The sequence below is a fragment of the Bufo bufo genome, chromosome 1, assembly GCF_905171765.1.
Source record: "Bufo bufo chromosome 1, aBufBuf1.1, whole genome shotgun sequence".
Taxonomy (NCBI): domain Eukaryota; kingdom Metazoa; phylum Chordata; class Amphibia; order Anura; family Bufonidae; genus Bufo; species Bufo bufo.
The window spans coordinates 45,802,664-45,824,705 of record NC_053389.1 but is presented as its reverse complement, the minus strand read 5'-3'; the positions used below and the strand labels follow the sequence as shown (position 1 = coordinate 45,824,705).

At 38.8% G+C, this 22,042-nt stretch overlaps 1 long non-coding RNA gene across 1 annotated transcript; it reads left to right on the top strand.

Annotated features, from left to right (window-relative positions):
• Nucleotides 1–18,315: 18,315 nt before the first annotated feature.
• Nucleotides 18,316–18,735, top strand: LOC120994107. Its single transcript, XR_005777334.1, has 3 exons — nt 18,316–18,345; nt 18,432–18,509; nt 18,601–18,735. It is a non-coding gene; the product is annotated as an uncharacterized LOC120994107 (long non-coding RNA).
• The last annotated feature ends 3,307 nt before the right edge of the window (nt 18,736–22,042 follow it).

Genomic DNA, 22,042 nt, shown 5'->3' with positions numbered 1-22,042 from the left:
ATCAGCTGTTTTGAAACTACAACTCCCAGCGTGCTCCATTCTCTTCTTTCTCTTCTATGTGATTTCAGAGAACAGCTGAGCAACTGTGCATGCTGGGAGTTGTAGTTTCACAACAGCTGGAGTGCTGAAGGTGGCGGCTGCTTCTGCAACAAATCAAGTTTTACACGTTTCAAGATCATTGCTTGTTGTCAGTAAACAGCAACCGTTCTGCTTGCAGACCTAATACATCCCACAGCTGATATTCGTTACAGTTGTATCCACTCTAGACAATACTCTCTGAGCTAAACACTGCAGCCTCACACATCTCTCTCCTTTCCCGATAGTTTGTTACAATGTATCAGTGCAGGTAAATTGTATCAGTCTGGAGTCCAGGCTGTTTACCTCACAGAGGATTGCCTTGGTTGGAAACTATGTAACGACCCCTCAGCTGTGAGACGCATCAGCCTCTGGAAGTAAACAAAAATGTTTCCATTCACTTACTGCCGGCAAAGATCTTACAATGCAGAGGAATTGAGACACAAAGTATATTACAAAATTGCAGTTTTCAGCCCAGCTTTATCTCGTCTTTTTAGGGTACTTTCACATTTGAGTTAAAGTATTCCGGTATTGAGTTCCGTCCTAGGGGCTCAATACCGGAAAAGAACTGATCCAGCAAAATGGATCCGGTTTCCCGATCTGCGCATGCGCGGACCTTTAAAAATGTGGGGGAAAAAATACCGGATCCGTTTTTCCAGATGACACCAGAGAGACGGATCCGCATCCGGATCCGTCTACAAATGCTATCCGTTTGCGCACAGATTTCCGGATCTGGCAGGCAGTTCTGGCAACGGAACTGCCTGCCAGATCCTCACAACGCAAGTGTGAAAGTACCCTAAGATCTGTGCTTGCTCTCAGTGAGTCGTAAGAGTCTTGTTCACATCCAAAGACTGATATTTCTCACAGCTGAGGGTTTGTTACATTGTATCCATTCTAGACAATCCCCCTTATGAGAGAAACAGCTTGGACTCCAGACTGATACATTTTTACCAGCGCTGATACATTGTAACAAAGTATCAGGAGAGACAGATTTGTGCTGCTGATGTGTAAGGATGGGCCCACCTGCGGCAACCAATGGGCGCACAAGTTTGCCGCAAACTTATACTGCCCATGGTTGCCATGGGTGGGCGTGGCTTGGCTGCATGTGGGCAGCTGCACCATGAGGGTCACACCCTAACCCTTTGGTTACCTGAACACGTTGCAGACTACGCTTGTTTTTCCGTGCAGAAAAAAAGCGCATAAAAGGTTATTATATAAAATGAGAATGCTCGGACTGGGAGAAGACGTCTGTATGTGGGTAAGTAACTGGCTGAGTGATAGAAAACAGAGGGTGGTTATTAACGGTACACACTCAGATTGGGTCACTGTCACTAGTGGGGTACCTCAGGGGTCAGTATTGGGCCCTATTCTCTTCAATATATTTATTAATGATCTTGTAGAAGGCTTGCATAGTAAAATATCAATTTTCACAGATGACACAAAACTGTGTAAAGTAATAAACACTGAAGAGGACAGTATACTGTATATATACTACAGAGGACAGTATACTGTATATATACTACAGAGGACAGTATACTGTATATATACTACAGAGGATAGTATACTGTATATATATACTACAGAGGACAGTATACTGTATATATATACACTAGAGGACATTATACTGTATATATATACTACACAGGACAGTATACTGTATATACACTACAGAGGACAGTATACTGTATATATATATACTACAGAGGACAATATACTGTGTATATATACACTAGAGGACAGTATACTGTATATATATACTACAGAGTACAATATACTGTATATATATACTACAGAGGACAGTATACTGTATATATATACACTAGAGGACAGTATACTGTATATATATACTACAGAGTACAATATACTGTATATATATACTACAGAGGACAGTATACTGTATATATATATATACACTACAGAGGACAGAATACTGTATATATACTACAGAGGACAGTATACTGTATATATATATATATACACTACAGAGGACAGTATACTGTATATATACTACAGAGGACAGTATACTGTATATACACTACAGAGGACAGTATACTGTATATATACTACAGAGGACAGTATACTGTATATACACTACAGAGGACAGTATACTGTATATACACTACAGAGGACAGTATACTGTGTATATATACTACAAAGGACAGTATACTGTATATATACTACAGAGGATAGTATACTGTATATATACTACAGAGGATAGTATACTGTATATATACTACAGAGGACAGTATACTGTATATACACTACAGAGGACAGTATACTGTGTATACATTACAGAGGACAGTATACTGTATATATATGCTACAGAGGACAATATACTGTGTATACATTACAGAGGACAGTATACTATATATATATACACTAGAGGACAGTATACTGTATATATATACTACAGAGTACAATATACTGTATATATATACTACAGAGGACAATATACTGTATATATATATATACACACTACAGAGGACAGTATACTGTATATATATATATACACTACAGAGGACAGTATACTGTATATATACTACAGAGGACAGTATACTGTATATATATATACACTACAGAGGACAGTATACTGTATATATACTACAGAGGACAGTATACTGTGTATATATACTACAAAGGACAGTATACTGTATATATACTACAGAGGACAGTATACTGTATATACACTACAGAGGACAGTATACTGTGTATATATACTACAGAGGACAGTATACTGTATATATACACTCCAGAGGACAGTATACTGTATATATATACTACAGAGTACAATATACTGTATATATATACTACAGAGGACAGTATACTGTATATATATACTACAGAGTACAATATACTGTATATATATACACTACAGAGGACAGTATACTGTATATATACTACAGAGGACAGTCTACTGTATATATACTATAGAGGACAGTATACTGTATATATATACACTAGAGGACAGTATACTGTATATACACTACAGAGGACAGTATACTGCTGTATATACACTACAGAGACAGTATACTGTGTATATATACTACAGAGGATAGTATACTGTATATATACTACAGAGGACAGTATACTGTATATATACTACAGAGGACAGTATACTGTATATATATACACTACAGAGGACAGTATACTGTATACAGTATATACTACAGAGGATAGAATACTGTATATATACTACAGAGGACAGTATACTGTATATGTACTACAGAGGACAGTATACTGCTGTATATACACTACAGAGGACAGTATACTGTGTATATATACTACAGAGGATAGTATACTGTATATATACTACAGAGGACAGTATACTGTATATATACTACAGAGGACAGTATACTGTATATATATACACTACAGAGGACAGTATACTGTATATATACTACAGAGGACAGTATACTGTATATATATATAGTACAGAGGACAGTATACTGTATATATACTACAGATGATAGTATACTGTATATATATATAGTACAGAGGACAGTATACTGTATATATACTACAGATGACAGTATACTGTATATATACTACAGAGGATAGTATACTGTATATATATACTACAGAGGACAGTATACTGTATATATACTACAGAGGACAATATACTGTATATATACTACAGAGGATAGTATACTGTATATATATACTACAGAGGACAGTATACTGTATATATACTACAGAGGACAATATACTGTATATATACTACAGATGACAGTATACTGTATATATACTACAGATGACAGTATACTGTATATATACTACAGAGGATAGTATACTGCATATATATACTACAGAGGACAGTATACTGTATATATACTACAGAGGACAGTATACTGTATATATATATAGTACAGAGGACAGTATACTGTATATACACACACTACAGAGGACAGTATACTGTATATATATACTACAGAGTACAATATACTGTATATATATACTACAGAGGACAGTATACTGTATATATATATAGTACAGAGGACAGTATACTGTATATACACACACTACAGAGGACAGTATACTGTATATACACTACAGAGGACAGTATACTGTATATATACTACAGAGGACAGTATACTGTATATACACACACTACAGAGGACAGTATACTGTATATATATATAGTACAGAGGACAGTATACTGTATATATATATATAGTACAGAGTACAGTATACTGTATATATATACTACAGAGGACAGTATACTGTATATATATACTACAGAGGACAGTATACTGTATATATATATATAGTACAGAGGACAGTATACTGTATATATATATAGTACAGAGGACAGTATACTGTATATATATATAGTACAGAGGACAGTATACTGTATATATACTACAGAGGACAGTATACTGTATATATATACTACAGAGGACAGTATACTGTATATACACACACTACAGAGGACAGTATACTGTATATATATACTACAGAGGACAGTATACTGTATATATATATATACACTACAGAGGACAGTATACTGTATATATACTACAGAGGACAGTATACTGTGTATATATACTACAAAGGACAGTATACTGTATATATACTACAGAGGACAGTATACTGTATATACACTACAGAGGACAGTATACTGTGTATACATTACAGAGGACAGTATACTGTATATATATACTACAGAGGACAATATACTGTGTATACATTACAGAGGACAGTATACTGTATATATATACACTAGAGGACAGTATACTGTATATATATACTACAGAGTACAATATACTGTATATATATACTACAGAGGACAATATACTGTATATATATATATATACACACTACAGAGGACAGTATACTGTATATATATATATACACTACAGAGGACAGTATACTGTATATATACTACAGAGGACAGTATACTGTATATATATATACACTACAGAGGACAGTATACTGTATATATACTACAGAGGACAGTATACTGTGTATATATACTACAAAGGACAGTATACTGTATATATACTACAGAGGACAGTATACTGTATATACACTACAGAGGACAGTATACTGTATATATACTACAGAGGACAGTATACTGTATATATATACTACAGAGTACAATATACTGTATATATATACTACAGAGGACAGTATACTGTATATATATACTACAGAGTACAATATACTGTATATATACACTACAGAGGACAGTATACTGTATATATACTACAGAGGACAGTCTACTGTATATATACTATAGAGGACAGTATACTGTATATATATACACTAGAGGACAGTATACTGTATATACACTACAGAGGACAGTATACTGCTGTATATACACTACAGAGGACAGTATACTGTGTATATATACTACAGAGGATAGTATACTGTATATATACTACAGAGGACAGTATACTGTATATATACTACAGAGGACAGTATACTGTATATATATACACTACAGAGGACAGTATACTGTATACAGTATATACTACAGAGGATAGAATACTGTATATATACTACAGAGGACAGTATACTGTATATGTACTACAGAGGACAGTATACTGCTGTATATACACTACAGAGGACAGTATACTGTGTATATATACTACAGAGGATAGTATACTGTATATATACTACAGAGGACAGTATACTGTATATATACTACAGAGGACAGTATACTGTATATATATACACTACAGAGGACAGTATACTGTATATATACTACAGAGGACAGTATACTGTATATATATATAGTACAGAGGACAGTATACTGTATATATACTACAGATGATAGTATACTGTATATATATATAGTACAGAGGACAGTATACTGTATATATACTACAGATGACAGTATACTGTATATATACTACAGAGGACAGTATACTGTATATATATATACTACAGAGGACAGTATACTGTATATATACTACAGAGGACAATATACTGTATATATACTACAGAGGACAGTATACTGTATATATACTACAGATGACAGTATACTGTATATATACTACAGAGGATAGTATACTGTATATATATATACTACAGAGGACAGTATACTGTATATATATACTAGAGGACAGTATACTGTATATATATATATACTACAGAGGACAGTATACTGTATATATACTACAGAGGACAGTATACTGTATATATACTACAGAGGACAATATACTGTATATATACTACAGAGGACAGTATACTGTATATATACTACAGATGACAGTATACTGTATATATACTACAGAGGACAGTCTACTGTATATATACTATAGAGGACAGTATACTGTATATATATACTATAGAGGACAGTATACTGTATATATATACACTAGAGGACAGTATACTGTATATACACTACAGAGGACAGTATACTGTATATACACTACAGAGGACAGTATACTGTATATATACTACAGAGGATAGTATACTGTATATATACTACAGAGGACAGTATACTGTATATATACTACAGAGGACAGTATACTGTATATATATACACTACAGAGGACAGTATACTGTATACAGTATATACTACAGAGGATAGAATACTGTATATATACTACAGAGGACAGTATACTGTATATGTACTACAGAGGACAGTATACTGCTGTATATACACTACAGAGGACAGTATACTGTGTATATATACTACAGAGGATAGTATACTGTATATATACTACAGAGGACAGTATACTGTATATATACTACAGAGGACAGTATACTGTATATATATACACTACAGAGGACAGTATACTGTATATATACTACAGAGGACAGTATACTGTATATATATATAGTACAGAGGACAGTATACTATATATATACTACAGATGATAGTATACTGTATATATATATAGTACAGAGCACAGTATACTGTATATATACTACAGATGACAGTATACTGTATATATACTACAGAGGATAGTATACTGTATATATATACTACAGAGGACAGTATACTGTATATATACTACAGAGGACAATATACTGTATATATACTACAGAGGACAGTATACTGTATATATACTACAGATGACAGTATACTGTATATATACTACAGAGGACAGTATACTGTATATATACTACAGAGGACAGTATATTGTATATACACTACAGAGGACAATATACTGTATATATACTACAGAGGACAATATACTGTATATATACTACAGAGGACAGTATACTGTATATATACTACAGATGACAGTATACTGTATATATACTACAGAGGATAGTATACTGTATATATATACTACAGAGGACAGTATACTGTATATATACTACAGAGGACAGTATACTGTATATATATATAGTACAGAGGACAGTATACTGTATATATATATAGTACAGAGGACAGTATACTGTATATACACACACTACAGAGGACAGTATACTGTATATATATACTACAGATGATAGTATACTGTATATATATATAGTACAGAGCACAGTATACTGTATATATACTACAGATGACAGTATACTGTATATATACTACAGAGGATAGTATACTGTATATATATACTACAGAGGACAGTATACTGTATATATACTACAGAGGACAATATACTGTATATATACTACAGAGGATAGTATACTGTATATATATACTACAGAGGACAGTATACTGTATATATACTACAGAGGACAATATACTGTATATATACTACAGATGACAGTATACTGTATATATACTACAGATGACAGTATACTGTATATATACTACAGAGGATAGTATACTGCATATATATACTACAGAGGACAGTATACTGTATATATACTACAGAGGACAGTATACTGTATATATATATAGTACAGAGGACAGTATACTGTATATACACACACTACAGAGGACAGTATACTGTATATATATACTACAGAGTACAATATACTGTATATATATACTACAGAGGACAGTATACTGTATATATATATAGTACAGAGGACAGTATACTGTATATACACACACTACAGAGGACAGTATACTGTATATACACTACAGAGGACAGTATACTGTATATATACTACAGAGGACAGTATACTGTATATACACACACTACAGAGGACAGTATACTGTATATATATATAGTACAGAGGACAGTATACTGTATATATATATATAGTACAGAGTACAGTATACTGTATATATATACTACAGAGGACAGTATACTGTATATATATACTACAGAGGACAGTATACTGTATATATATAGTACAGAGGACAGTATACTGTATATATATATAGTACAGAGGACAGTATACTGTATATATACTACAGAGGACAGTATACTGTATATATATACTACAGAGGACAGTATACTGTATATACACACACTACAGAGGACAGTATACTGTATATATATACTACAGAGGACAGTATACTGTATATATATATATACACTACAGAGGACAGTATACTGTATATATACTACAGAGGACAGTATACTGTGTATATATACTACAAAGGACAGTATACTGTATATATACTACAGAGGACAGTATACTGTATATACACTACAGAGGACAGTATACTGTGTATACATTACAGAGGACAGTATACTGTATATATATACTACAGAGGACAATATACTGTGTATACATTACAGAGGACAGTATACTGTATATATATACACTAGAGGACAGTATACTGTATATATATACTACAGAGTACAATATACTGTATATATATACTACAGAGGACAATATACTGTATATATATATATATACACACTACAGAGGACAGTATACTGTATATATATATATACACTACAGAGGACAGTATACTGTATATATACTACAGAGGACAGTATACTGTATATATATATACACTACAGAGGACAGTATACTGTATATATACTACAGAGGACAGTATACTGTGTATATATACTACAAAGGACAGTATACTGTATATATACTACAGAGGACAGTATACTGTATATACACTACAGAGGACAGTATACTGTATATATACTACAGAGGACAGTATACTGTATATATATACTACAGAGTACAATATACTGTATATATATACTACAGAGGACAGTATACTGTATATATATACTACAGAGTACAATATACTGTATATATACACTACAGAGGACAGTATACTGTATATATACTACAGAGGACAGTCTACTGTATATATACTATAGAGGACAGTATACTGTATATATATACACTAGAGGACAGTATACTGTATATACACTACAGAGGACAGTATACTGCTGTATATACACTACAGAGGACAGTATACTGTGTATATATACTACAGAGGATAGTATACTGTATATATACTACAGAGGACAGTATACTGTATATATACTACAGAGGACAGTATACTGTATATATATACACTACAGAGGACAGTATACTGTATACAGTATATACTACAGAGGATAGAATACTGTATATATACTACAGAGGACAGTATACTGTATATGTACTACAGAGGACAGTATACTGCTGTATATACACTACAGAGGACAGTATACTGTGTATATATACTACAGAGGATAGTATACTGTATATATACTACAGAGGACAGTATACTGTATATATACTACAGAGGACAGTATACTGTATATATATACACTACAGAGGACAGTATACTGTATATATACTACAGAGGACAGTATACTGTATATATATATAGTACAGAGGACAGTATACTGTATATATACTACAGATGATAGTATACTGTATATATATATAGTACAGAGGACAGTATACTGTATATATACTACAGATGACAGTATACTGTATATATACTACAGAGGACAGTATACTGTATATATATACTACAGAGGACAGTATACTGTATATATACTACAGAGGACAATATACTGTATATATACTACAGAGGACAGTATACTGTATATATACTACAGATGACAGTATACTGTATATATACTACAGAGGATAGTATACTGTATATATATATACTACAGAGGACAGTATACTGTATATATATACTAGAGGACAGTATACTGTATATATATATACTACAGAGGACAGTATACTGTATATATACTACAGAGGACAGTATACTGTATATATACTACAGAGGACAATATACTGTATATATACTACAGAGGACAGTATACTGTATATATACTACAGATGACAGTATACTGTATATATACTACAGAGGACAGTCTACTGTATATATACTATAGAGGACAGTATACTGTATATATATACTATAGAGGACAGTATACTGTATATATATACACTAGAGGACAGTATACTGTATATACACTACAGAGGACAGTATACTGTATATACACTACAGAGGACAGTATACTGTATATATACTACAGAGGATAGTATACTGTATATATACTACAGAGGACAGTATACTGTATATATACTACAGAGGACAGTATACTGTATATATATACACTACAGAGGACAGTATACTGTATACAGTATATACTACAGAGGATAGAATACTGTATATATACTACAGAGGACAGTATACTGTATATGTACTACAGAGGACAGTATACTGCTGTATATACACTACAGAGGACAGTATACTGTGTATATATACTACAGAGGATAGTATACTGTATATATACTACAGAGGACAGTATACTGTATATATACTACAGAGGACAGTATACTGTATATATATACACTACAGAGGACAGTATACTGTATATATACTACAGAGGACAGTATACTGTATATATATATAGTACAGAGGACAGTATACTATATATATACTACAGATGATAGTATACTGTATATATATATAGTACAGAGCACAGTATACTGTATATATACTACAGATGACAGTATACTGTATATATACTACAGAGGATAGTATACTGTATATATATACTACAGAGGACAGTATACTGTATATATACTACAGAGGACAATATACTGTATATATACTACAGAGGACAGTATACTGTATATATACTACAGATGACAGTATACTGTATATATACTACAGAGGACAGTATACTGTATATATACTACAGAGGACAGTATATTGTATATACACTACAGAGGACAATATACTGTATATATACTACAGAGGACAATATACTGTATATATACTACAGAGGACAGTATACTGTATATATACTACAGATGACAGTATACTGTATATATACTACAGAGGATAGTATACTGTATATATATACTACAGAGGACAGTATACTGTATATATACTACAGAGGACAGTATACTGTATATATATATAGTACAGAGGACAGTATACTGTATATATATATAGTACAGAGGACAGTATACTGTATATACACACACTACAGAGGACAGTATACTGTATATATATACTACAGAGTACAATATACTGTATATATATACTACAGAGGACAGTATACTGTATATATATATAGTACAGAGGACAGTATACTGTATATACACACACTACAGAGGACAGTATACTGTATATACACTACAGAGGACAGTATACTGTATATATACTACAGAGGACAGTATACTGTATATATACTACAGAGGACAGTATACTGTATATATACTACAGAGGACAGTATACTGTATATATACTACAGAGGACAGTATACTGTATATATACTAGAGGACAGTATACTGTATATACACACACTACAGAGGACAGTATACTGTATATACACACACTACAGAGGACAGTATACTGTATATATATATAGTACAGAGGACAGTATACTGTATATATATATAGTACAGAGTACAGTATACTGTATATATATACTACAGAGGACAGTATACTGTATATATATACTACAGAGGACAGTATACTGTATATATATATATAGTACAGAGGACAGTATACTGTATATATATATAGTACAGAGGACAGTATACTGTATATATATATGGTACAGAGGACAGTATACTGTATATATACTACAGAGGACAGTATACTGTATATATATACTACAGAGGACAGTATACTGTATATACACACACTACAGAGGACAGTATACTGTATATATATACTACAGAGGACAGTATACTGTATATATATACTACAGAGGACAGTATACTGTATATACACTACAGAGGACAGTATACTGTGTATATATACTACAGAGGACAGTATACTGCTACAGAGGGATCTGGATAGATTGCAGGCTTGGGCAGAGAAGTGGCAGATGAGGTTTAAAAAGGGCTTCTGTCACCCCACTAAACAGTTGTTTTTTTTTGTTTACTAATAATCCCTATACTGCGATTTATGCATACATAAGTTAAATAATCATTTTGGTTCAGTAGAATTTGATAAACAGCTATTTTTAAAATATGCAAATTACCTTGCTACCAGCAAGTAGGGCGGCTACTTGCTGGTAGCAGCCGCATCCTCCGATCCTAATGACGCCCCCTCCGCATTGTGTTTGACAGGGCCAGGGAACGGAATCGTTCTCTGCTGGCCCTGCCTGTTAGCATTCAAAATCTGGCGCCTGTGCCGCAGCCGTACCTGTCTTCAATCTGCGCAGGCGCACTGAGAGGCGGCCGCTCGCTCCTCAATGCGCCTGCTCCGGGTGTAGATGTGACGTCATCGGCGCAGGCGCATTGAGGATGGAGCAGCCGAGCGAGTGGCCGCCTCTCAGTGCGCCTGCGCAGATTGAAGACAGGTACGGCTGCGGCACAGGCGCCAGATTTTGAATGCTAACAGGCAGGGCCAGCAGAGAACGATTCCGTTCCCTGGCCCTGTCAAACACAATGCGGAGGGGGCGTCATTAGGATCGGAGGATGCGGCTGCTACCAGCAAGTAGCCGCCCTACTTGCTGGTAGCAAGGTAATTTGCATATTTTAAAAATAGCTTTTTATCAAATTCTACTGAACCAAAATGATTATTTAACTTATGTATGCATAAATCGCAGTGTGGGGATTATTAGTAAAGAAAAAAAAATAAATGGTTTAGTGGGCTGACAGAAGCCCTTTAACACTGACAAATGTAAGGTTATGCACATGGGAAGGAATAATGCAAGTCACCCGTACATACTAAATGGTAAAACACTCGGTAACACTGACATGGAAAAGGATCTAGGAATTTTAATAAACAGCAAACTAAGCTGCAAAAACCAGTGTCAGGCAGCTGCTGCCAAGGCCAATAAGATAATGGGTTGCATCAGAAGGGGCATAGATGCCCGTGATGAGAACATAGTCCTACCACTTTACACATCACTAGTCAGACCACACATGGAGTACTGTGTACAGTTCTGGGCTCCTGTGAACAAGGCAGACATAGCAGAGCTGGAGAGGGTCCAGAGGAGGGCAACTAAAGTAATAACTGGAATGGGGCAACTACAGTACCCTGAAAGATTATCAAAATTAGGGTTATTCACGTTAGAAAAAAGACGCCTGAGGGGAGATCTAATTACTATGTATAAATATATCAGGGGTCAGTACAGAGATCACTCCCATCATCTATTTATCCCCAGGACTGTGACGAGGGGACATCCTCTGCGTCTGGAGGAAAGAAGGTTTGTACACAAACATAGAAGAGGATTCTTTACGGTAAGAGCAGTGAGACTATGGAGCTCTCTGCCTGAGGAGGTGGTGATGGTGAGTACAATAAAGGAATTCAAGAGGGGCCTGGATGTGTTTCTGGAGTGTAATAATATTACAGGCTATAGCTACTAGAGAGGTTGATCCAGGGAGATATTCTGATGCCTGATTGGAGTCAGGAAGGAATTTTTTATTCCCCTAAAGTGGGGAAAATTGGCTTCTACCTCACAGTTTTTTTTTTTTGCCTTCCTCTGGATCAACTTGCAGGATGACAGGCCGAACTGGTTTGAGATCTCACCTACACTTTGCTTTTTCGTTCCGTGCGGAAATTGACCTGCCGTGCAGATTTTGAAATCTGCAGCGTGTCCCATTGTTTGCACGGATTTCAACCTTTTCAATGGAAGGTTGAGGTCTGAGGCAAACACGCATCAATCCACACCAAAAAACACAATTATGTAATGCATTTTTTGGTGCAGATATGCACAAAAATCTACAAAGAAATTTACGCAAGACAGGCCGCAGTGCTCACTGGAGTTCCTCGCACCTTACTAAGTACAGCGCCACCCATTGTATAGTGGCTGTGCTTGGTATTACAGCTCAGCCCCATTCACTTAAATGGGACTGATCGGCACCTAGGCCACGTGACTGTTGAACGTGACAACACGTGGCCTAGGAAGAGTGCTGACGGAGCGCTGGGGCCTCTTCATACAGCCGATCAGCGGGGGCGCCAGGAATCGGATCCCCACCAATCTGATATTGATGACCTATCCTAAGTCCTGGAGAACCCCTTTAAGCTCCAGACTGGACACAACTGCTCTGAGGAGTGCTAGATCTGCAAACAAGATTTTTCCCCCCATTCATAGACAGCAAGCAGAGATATTGAAAAAGGAGGGAAATTGAAATATACAAAGTGTAACACCCCAGATAGAATGGAACTCACCATTCCATTCTCTCCCCCCCCCCCTTTGGTCAGAAGTGGGCCAGTCCTGCTTGCTACCAGAAGGAAGTGGGGCAGTTCTGGTTTGTGCTGGTTGAGACTTCATGTTGGAGCTGCCAGGATTCTAACCTATTCTTTGGCTGAAGATAAGTCTGACTAAAAAGTGAAGTGCAGCATAAAGAAGAAGCCAAGTTACCCAGTCAGCCTGTCAGTACAGTAGAGTGAAAGAAGGATATAGCAGAGTTGAGTTTGCCTGACAGTTTATGCTAGAGCCTGCTGGAACCAAGACAAAGCCTGAAACTGTTTGGAGAAACGTTTTTTCAAGTAAAGCTGCCATTGAACTTCATTTTAAGGTCTGGACTCAAGTTATTTCTTCAAATCTCTCAATAACCCCCCTATTTATTGTTTCGAAGCCAAAGCCTGGGGTCCAGCCGTATCCAGGTAGGACCACCGTGACACATATAAAGAGACATTTTAGGCTGCAACATACCACTTGGCATTTCCTACACCTGGGGCGCGCGATAGAGAGGGCCCTGGGGGGAGGCGCCCGTTGCACAAAGTATATTAGAAAATTGCAGAACTGCCCAGTAAGGCCCCTTTCACACGGGCGAGATTTCCACGGGGGTGCAATGTGTGAGGTGAACGCATTGCACCCGCACTGAATCCGGACCCATTCATTTTTATGATGCTGTGCACATGAGCGTTGGTTTTCACGCATCAACAAGTGATGCGTAAAAACCAACGCTCATGTGCACAGCATCATAAAAATGAATGGGTTACTTTGATGACATCACTGCGCTCATCACATGGTCCATCACATGATCCATCACCATGGTGATGGATCATGTGACGGACCATGTGATAACCGGAGTGACGTTATCAAAAGTCCTTTTCCTGTGCACAGCAAAGATGAAGACAGAAGAGAAGCCGGGCTGCGCGAACAAGTGGATTAAGGTGAGTTAAATTATTTTTTTTATTTTTTTAACCCCTCCAGCGCTATTTTACTTTGCATTCTGTATTCAGAATGCTATTATTTTCCCTTATAACCATGTTTTAAGGGAAAATAATATCCCGATCGTCTCCTAGCAACCGTGTGTGAAAATCGGACCGCTTCCGCACTTGCTTGTGGATGCTTGTGATTTTCACGCAGCCCCATTCACTTCTATGGGGCCTGCGTTGCGTGAAAAACGCAGAATATAGAACATGCAACACACAAGGTGTGGATTAAGGTGAGTTAAATTTATTTATTTATTTTTTTAACCCCTCCAGCGCTATTGTACTATGCATTTTGTATTCAGAATGCTATTATTTTCCCTTATAACCATGTTATAAGGGAAAATAATACAATCTACACAACCCCGATCCCAAGCCCGAACTTCTGTGAAGAAGTTCGGGTTTGGGTACCAAACATGCCGATTTTTCTCACGCGCGTGCAAAACGCATTACAATGTTTTGCACTCGCGCGGAAAAATCGTGCATTTTCCCGCAACGCATCCGTTGCGCATTTTCCCGCAACTAGCTCGTCTGCAAGGGGCCTTATAGTGAAACTTTACGGACATAACACTGGATGGCACCTCTGTGGGACTCCCCAGGTATCAGTGGGGAGCAGGTGGTGCCCTAGAGCAGCGCTCTGTATGACATCACTTTATGGAAAAACTGCCCGCTCCGTCTATCTGGGGATTCCCAGAAATCTCATCTGGGCCCCCGCTAATTACACACAGGTAATTACAGGCAGCAGGTGTTCTGAGGAGTTTAACTCCTTAATGACCGGGCCATTTTGCATCTTCGTGACCAGACAGATTTTTGCAAATCTGACACGTGTCACTTTATGTGGTAATAACTTCAGAACGCTTTTACTTATCCAAGCCATTCTGAGATTGTTTTCTCGTGACACATTGTACTTCATGTAAGAGCTCTTTCACACCTGCGTTATTGTCTTCCGGCATAGAGTTCCGTCGTCGGGGCTCTATGCCGGAAGAATCCTGATCAGGATTATCCTAATGCATTCTGAATGGAGAGAAATCCGTTCAGGATGCATCAGGATGTCTTCAGTTCCGGAACGGAACGTTTTTTGACCGGAGAAAATACCGCAGCATGCTGCGCTTTTTGCTCCGGCCAAAAATCCGGAACACTTGCCGCATCGACGGATCCGGAATAATACCCCATTGAAAGGCATTGATCCGGATCCGGCCTAAAATCTTCAGTTGTTACGACGCAACAACGGATCCGGAAGTTGCGTCTGCACCTGCGCCAGGAAGTAGGAAGGTCTTGGCTGGCGCGAACTTCCACAGACAACCCGTGCGGGAGAGGTCGAGGACAGGTCGTCTCTTCAGCTATTGGAGGTGAGTATTCAGTGTGTGTTTTGTTTTTTAAATACATCGACTACATGCATCTACTATGTCCTAGACATAGTAGATGCATGTAGAAGGCAGCAATTGAATTTCGGGGGTAGTAGTCTCCAGGGGAATGCTGCCCCCAGCAACCAGCATGCAGTCACCCCAGCTTCAGTCCCAAGTGCTTTTTCTTTGGGACTGCAGCTGGCTGGGGTGACTGCATGGTGGATGTTGGGGGTAGTAGTCACCTGGTGAATGCTGCCCCCAGCATGCAGTCACCCCAGCACCCAGTCACCCCAGCACCCAGTCACCCAGCATGCAGTCACCCCAGCACCCAGTCACCCCAGCACCCAGTCACCCAGCATGCAGTCACCCCAGCACCCAGTCACCCAGCATGCAGTCACACCAGCATGCAGTCACCCCAGCATGCAGTCACCCCAGCACCCAGTCACCCCAGCACCCAGTCACCCAGCATGCAGTCACCCCAGCACCCAGCATGCAGTCACTCCAGCACCCAGTCACCCCAGCACCCAGCATGCAGTCACCCCAGCTGGGGTGACTGCATGCTGGGTGCTGGGGTGACTGGGTGCTGGGGTGACTGCATGCTGGGTGCTGGGGTGACTGCATGCTGGGGTGACTGCATGCTGGGTGCTGGGGTGACTGCATGCTGGGGTGACTGCATGCTGGGTGCTGGGTGACTGCATGCTGGGTGCTGGGGTGACTGCGTGCTGGGGTGACTGCATGCTGGGTGCTGGGGTGACTGCGTGCTGGGGTGACTGCATGCTGGGTGCTGGGGTGACTGCATGCTGGGTGCTGGGGTGACTGCGTGCTGGGGTGACTGCATGCTGGGTGCTGGGGTGACTGCATGCTGGGTGCTGGGGTGCTGGGGTGACTGCATGCTGGGGTGACTGCATACTGGGTGCTGGGGTGACTGCATGCTGGGGTGACTGCATGCTGGGGTGACTGCATGCTGGGTGCTGGGGGTGGTAGTCCCCTGGGGAATGCTGCCCCCAGCACCCACCGTGCAGTCACCCCAGCTTCAGTCCCAAGTGCTTTTTCTTTGGTACAGCAGCTGGCTGGGGTGACTGCATGGTGGATGTTGGGGGTGGTAGTAAGGTGGTACTGTTGTTTAATATTAATGTGTTAAAACTTTCATCTTTTTGTTCTCATTTTTCTTTTAGGTTATATTTTTTGGGCGAAAGACCTGAACTTAATACATTTAAAAAAAAATGTCGAGTAAGTATCTTTTTTTAAGGATTTTTTATAATGATTCAAAATCAATTGTTTAATTATTTTTAATTGTTTCAATAGGCTATTCAAGTGAGTCCGGGAACTCTCCTCCAAGGCGACGAGTTCGCTTGGAAATGGTATGTCATGTTTTAAAGTTTTATTTTATTATCCCATCCATGTCCAAAATATTATTATTTTTTTCTTTTACAGCAATCGTCAACGGAGGAGAGGTATTCCGGCCCAGCTCCGACAGCGGAAGAGGAGGAAGTCGGGGGTGGACACCATGAATCGGTAATTAAAAAAATAAATAAAATGTATTGTGTTTTTTCATAATTCTTAGAATTTATGGTTATTAAATTGATATTCTTTTATTTTAGTCTAATCCTACTGTTGCCTCAAGAGGTCGTCAGCAACCACCCACAAGGCGCCGGGGAGCACGCGGCGGTCGGGGACGTGTGAGTATATCTCAGTATTGAATCTTGTTATATCATGTGTGTAAATTATTAAATTATTTTTTTAAATTAATACATTTTCTTATTTTTTTAGGGTTCAAGGGCCTCTGCCAGAACGGATGAGGAGGAATTATCCGGTTTCTATATAGACAATGAACTCCTCATCCATCTGGTGGAGGAACGCGTCCCACTCTGGGACCATACCGACCGCCGCCATGCAGACCATCACCTGACCCGGAGTCTGTGGATGGAGATTTGCAGCAAAATGCTGACTGATTGGGACGACCTCAGTGAAGGCAAACAGGAAGATTGCAGTAAGTATCCTTACATTTTTTAAATTGATTAGTTCTGTCATATCCAAACTGCGGCCCTCCAGCTGTTGCAAAACTACAACTCCCAGCATGCCCTATCCAGGCATGTTGGGAGTATTAGTTTTGCAAGAGCAGTAGGGCTGCAGTTTGGTAAATGCCAGTAATTTGAAAGTAATGTTTATTTTTATATTTTTCAGAGACGGCAGTCATGGTGCGATGGCGCTCAATAAGGGACCGCTACAAAAAAAAAGATTACAATGAGGAGGTCAATCGCCCGAGTGGGTCTGGCGGAACCCGCCGGCAGCCGTACCGCTATGCGGCTGCCCTAGGGTTCCTACGTAGAACCCTAGAGCTGCGAAGGTAAGTAAAAAAAATCACAAAAAAAATGGTAAAATGTTGAAATTTTAAAAACATGCTAATTTTTCTTTTTTTTGTTTATTTTACAGAACAACTAGCAGTACTCGGGCGCCAGAACCTCCTTGTGAAGGTCATCAAGAGGCGGTCCCTGCTGAGCTGCCACCCGCGGATCCCTCTCCACCTGTTCCAGCACCTGGTCAGGACCCTAATCGTCCTCTACTGGTGCCCTCTGGTGACGCAACAATGGCCGTTATGGCGCCACTTTTTGAGGCGTTGATGCGTCGCCAGAGGGCCGGTAGAAGCCGCCAAGCTGATTACGAAGACCTCACAAGGCTCTTGTATGAGACCTTGTGTGGTTACAGCAATAGGATTGTAGCCATGGAGGCCGAGCAGAGAAGTCTGCGGGAGTGTGTGGCGCAGTTTTCTCTGCCGGGCCCGCTACAACCCTATTGGCTGTCAGTTAATCAGCTGGTGGCGGACTTCACGCCCGACCAGGTGTTGGAGTTGAGACGTAGGGTGGAGGATGCGGTGTGGGATCTGAGACACCGCACAACTTCCGTCCCCCAACCACCAACCTATCCCCCCTCCCATTCCTATCCCCCCTCCCATTCCTATCCCCCCTCCCATTCCTATCCCCCACCACAACCTCCTCACCACTTCCAACCTCCTCACCCCTTCCAACCTCCGCAAACTCCAACCCGTCCACCTCAACCACCTCCCCATTCTACAACCCCCGAGCCTTTTCAACACTGTTCTCTCTCTCCTCCTAACTATTTTCAACAATCCACTTTCACCACTCCTTCTTCGCTGGCTCAGACAACTCCTTCACCCAATCCCCCATCCCGTTTGCATACTCCCGCTGTCTCTCCTCCCACATCGCACATTTCAGTCTCCACCAGAACTTACGAAGGTGGAGAGGGATCAAGCCGTGCACTGCCTTCCACCCCCAAACCTCCTCCTCCAAATCCTCAATACCAGGATTTGTAATTTTTTTTTGTTTGAAATTTTATATTAATATTGTTTTATTTATATATATTTTTATTTTATAAAATTCTGTAAAATTATTTTAAAAGTTTTTATGTGTCCTTGTGTTTTTTTAACTTATCAAAAAATAAAGGCCTGACATGCTCTCCCACCGCTTGTGGAGCGATACTGCAACTGTCGCTCTACAGGCGTTGGGAGAGGGTGTGGTGGATAAAGGCCTGACATGCTCTCACACCGCTTGGGGAGCCAGCCAATGATAGTGGCTACTCATGCGGTGATAAGATATTTTTACAAAAATAATATAAATTATTTATAAAGAAACACCATACTACTATATTTGAAAAAGTTATTAAACTTTATTAATGATCAATTTTTTGGAGAAAAAAAACAGCAATAGTAAAAAAATTCAATTTTAAACATTCTGGTCCTGCCACTGTAAACGTCCAGCATCTGAGCTGAAGTAGGCAGCAAATGAATCACGCATGGTGGACACCGCCACAGTACCACGTGGTCCAAAATTTTCAATACTAGACATTTCGCTGTCCTCGATTATTCGCTCAATGGCGGGTTCTTTAGTCCGTATGAAATTGTGAAGAACTACCCCACACTTTACCACTTCGTCTACAGTTTCAATCTTCAACTGAATCGGTTTAGCAAAAACTCTCCATTTAGAGGCAAGGATCCCAAAGGTGCACTCGACCATTCTTCGTGCCCTTGTTAACCGATAATTGAAAATGCGTTTTGTCGCATCCAATCCACGGCTGGAGTAGGGTTTAATCAGATTTCCAGACATTTGGAAAGCTTCATCACCCACCAAGACGTATGGCAGTGGTGAACTGTCGGTTCCAGGCATAGGTTCAGGAGGTGGAAAGTCAAATTGCCGATTGTAAACGCTCCGTCCCATGAAAGAGTTTTTAAAAATCATTAAAACATTGGTGCGGCCATATGCACCAATATCAACTGCCACAAACCGGTACTCAGCATCAGCGATGGCCATTAAAACAATTGAAAAATACTTTTTATAATTAAAAAATTCAGATCCGGTACCTGGTGGCTTTATAACACGGATATGTTTTTCGTCCACTGCGCCGACACAATGCGGAAATTGACACACCTCATAAAAAAATTTTTAAAATTTGAAGCCATCTCTGCTGATTCGGAGTAGGTATGAACTCCTCATGCAGTTCCTCCCATAAAACTTGACATAGAAACATAGAAACATAGAATGTGTCGGCAGATAAGAACCATTTGGCCCATCTAGTCTGCCCAATATACTGAATACTATGGATAGCCCCCGGCCCTATCTTATATGAAGGATGGCCTTGTGCATATCCCATGCATGCTTAAACCCCTTCACTGTATTTGCAGCTACCACTTCTGCAGGAAGGCTATTCCAGGCATCCACTACTCTCTCAGTAAAGTAATACTTCCTTATATTACTTTTAAACCTTTGCCCCTCTAATTTAAAACTGTGTCCTCTTGTGGTAGTTTTTCTTCTTTTAAATATGCTCTCTTCCTTTACCGAGTTGATTCCCTTTATGTATTTAAAAGTTTCTATCATATCCCCTCTGTCTCTTCTTTCTTCCAAGCTATACATATTAAGGTCCTTTAACCTTTCCTGGTAAGTTTTATCCTGCAATCCATGTACTAGTTTAGTAGCTCTTCTCTGAACTCTCTCTAGAGTATCTATATCCTTCTGGAGATATGGCCTCCAGTACTGCGCACAATACTCCAAGTGAGGTCTCACCAGTGTTCTGTACAGCGGCATAAGCACTTGACTCTTTCTACTGCTTATACCTCTCCCTATACATCCAAGCATTCTGCTGGCATTTCGTGCTGCTCTATTACATTGTCTTCCCACCTTTAAGTCTTCTGAAATAATTA